Source organism: Chrysochloris asiatica, unplaced genomic scaffold (genome assembly GCF_000296735.1).
Source record: "Chrysochloris asiatica unplaced genomic scaffold, ChrAsi1.0 scaffold00106, whole genome shotgun sequence".
NCBI classification, from domain to species: Eukaryota; Metazoa; Chordata; class Mammalia; order Afrosoricida; family Chrysochloridae; genus Chrysochloris; species Chrysochloris asiatica.
In genome coordinates this window covers 8,467,488-8,470,549 of record NW_006408624.1, presented here as the reverse complement: position 1 = coordinate 8,470,549, position 3,062 = coordinate 8,467,488, and the positions used below count along the sequence as shown (strand labels likewise).

At 41.6% G+C, this 3,062-nt stretch overlaps 1 pseudogene; it reads right to left on the bottom strand.

The window, feature by feature from the left end:
• Positions 1-912: 912 nt before the first annotated feature.
• LOC102823856 lies at positions 913-2,164 on the bottom strand (annotated as a pseudogene).
• Positions 2,165-3,062: the final 898 nt, after the last annotated feature.

Here is a 3,062-nt window from a genome sequence, read left to right as displayed (position 1 = left end):
ATGTTTTACAACAGTTATCTCATACTATATTTGTCCTTGTGATTAATTTCACTCAACATAATGTCCTCCAAGTTCATCCATATTGTAAGGTGTTTTGCAGATTCATTGTTTTTCTTCAATGTTGTATAGTATTCCATTGTATGTATGTGTCAGTTTGTTCAACTATCCTTCTGTTGATGGACATTTAGGCTGTCTCTATCTTTTTTGCTATTGTTCTGCAATGCACCTGGTTGTATACATCTATTTGTGTCATGACCCTTATTATTATTATTTTTGCAGCTTCATGGTTGGTTTTGGCCAAACTTTTTATTTAGTATTCTGTAGTTGTTTAACACACACTTAAATGGTCTTAATGGGGGGAGGGGGAAAGGAGAGGCTCTTGCAGAATCCCAAAGAAATGCCAGAAAGGCAATATATGGCCAGCATTATCCTTTTATTTTGGGTTTACTGGGTAAATAGCACTTTCCTTACTTAAGCATCTATCTCAGGTTTTGCACACTGAGAACACTGAGATTTCAGTTTGAAGACATCCTGAAATCTATGAGTAGCAAACCAAACCACCCTTCTAATATCTAGCTTGTTTATATAGGCAGAACGATTCATCTCTCCATTTTAGATGGCTAGATGTTTGTGGAAGATCTCAGTATTGCTTGCCTCATTTACTGGGGAAAATCGAATAGGAAGTGGCCTTCAGGGACACTTAAGAGAATTACAACACTAGTACACAAATCAAGTCTTACACATTCAACATTTGCTTATTGAAAGCAATGTCATAAAATCAAATAAAATTAAACAGGTTTTACTTTATTGTTTCCTCACAAGAATCATAAAAAATATGGAGAAATATTTAACAGGAATTTTTTTTTTTTTTTTTAAGTAACACAATTTTTCCTTTTAAGAGTCCTTGGGTAGTTATGACAGAATAGGTTCCACTTGTTGTTTGTTTATTTGAACAGGGATTTTGGTCCAAAGTTTTGTTTGCTTGTAGTATCTGTTTCTGCCTCCCGCTCTATCAGATTGGCTTCCTACACGGCCCCCACCTCTTGGTGCTCCGAGGCCTGAACTGCTGTGGGAATCACATGGAGGAGGGTACCCTCCTTTACATAGAAGGGGGAAGCCCTCTTTCTTGTCTGCCAACCTGATCACGATCACTTGAGTAGAGAGCACTTCGAATGCTTGAGTAAATGTCGCGATTTCCACCATATCCATCTCCTGAGCTGCTTTAATCATCATAACGACTGCTTCCACCCTAAGATGGCAGTGGCCCTCATGTGGGTGGAGCACTACGTAAGTGACCATAGCTCTCATAGGAATCTCTGTAGGAGCCTCCACTTGGATGGTCTGAATAGTCACGATCATGACCGTAGCTATCTCTATCACTATAGCCTCTGAATGGATGGATAGTCATCATGTGAACTGGAATGACCATAATCACAGTATGTATATTCTCTTGGTGGTGGTGCATAATCTCTTGTATCACGAGAATTTGGGTAATCTCTGCTTGAATGGGCTGTTTGAGTGGAATAGCCATCATCTTTTAGTGACAGGTACACATCTCTACGAGAGGGCAGGGGTTCCCTTCTTGGTGGTCCTCCATAACTATCTCTTCCACGTGATACAGGGGCTCTGCCTCCCATTCCACTGCTACTGTGAACTGGTCCTGAAGGAGCTGATCTTTTAGGAGGAGGTCCACCACTTTGTGGTGGGGGCGCTCTTTTTACTGGAAGTGGTCCCCTGGAAGAACTCATGTTAAAATTCATGGAATAGCCACCATCATCCATGTGTCCCCCACATGAAGGGGGTCCCCTGTTTCCTCCACTGCCTCCTCTTCCACCTCTAAGGCCTCTTGGTGGGCCTCTGCTTCTTGGAGGTGGTGGGGGTCCATGCCTGCCACTTCCAAAAGTTGGTTTAGTGGCTTGTTCCACCTTGATAGCTTTCCTATCCAAAGACTTTCCATTCATATCTCTGGCTGCATCTTTGGCATCTGCTGGGCTTTCAAGGGTGACAAAAGCAAATCCTCTGATTTGTTGGTTTCACGGTCTTTCATCAAGAGTACTTCAACAATCCGTCCATATTTGCCAAATACTGCTTCTAAGGCTTTCTCATTGGTTTCTGTATTGAGTCCTTCAATGAAGAGCTTTCCAGGGTGGTCAGCTTCAACCATTTTTCTCCAGTGGTGAATGTTCGTGAAGTGAGGACCGTTTCCAGATGCTGCTTGGCACGCCAGGAGGCGATTCATTGCAGCTCAGAGTAGGGCTGACTGCCAAGCCTGAGAAAGGAAGGAGGAAGCCGCTAGCACTACTACACAGCCATGACCCTGATTTTTTGAGGATATATAGCAAGTAGACAGATTGCTGGATTATATGGTCTTTCTAACCTTTTGAGAAAGCATCATACTATTTTCCACCATGTTTGCACCATTTTACAGTCCCACCAGGAAAGTAGGAGGGTCCCAGTCTCTATACTCTTGCCAGAATTTGTTGTTTTCTGTTTTTTAATTTTGCGATTAATGCTGGAGCATTATATATGTATTATATATATACATGGTTTTGATTTGCATGGTGTGGTACTGTGGGTTAATGCGCCAGACTGCAAAGCCATTTGAACTGCAAGGTTGATGGTTCAAGTTCACCAGTTGCTCCTCAAAAACCCTATACAGGGTCGCTATGGGTCGGAAATGACTTGACAGCACTTAGCAACAACAATGGCTAATGTTTGTGAGCATTTTGGTGAAGTGTCTGTTCAAGTCCTCTGCCCATGAATTATTTATTATTATTATATATTTAATTGAATTATTTCTCTCCTCGTTGAGGTATTGAAGTGTTCTATAAATTTTAGACAGTAGTCCCTTGTCTGATATATCATTGTCAAAAAAACTTTCCTAGTCTGTGGGTTCTCTTTTTACTTTTTTGGTGAAATCCTTTGATGTACATAAGTGTCTAAAATTTAGTAAGTCCTGGTGTGGCACTGTGGGTTAATGCACCAGACTGTAAAGCCCTTTGAACTGCAAGGTTGGCAGTTCAAGCTCACCAGCTGCTCCTTGGAAACCCTATACAGGGTCA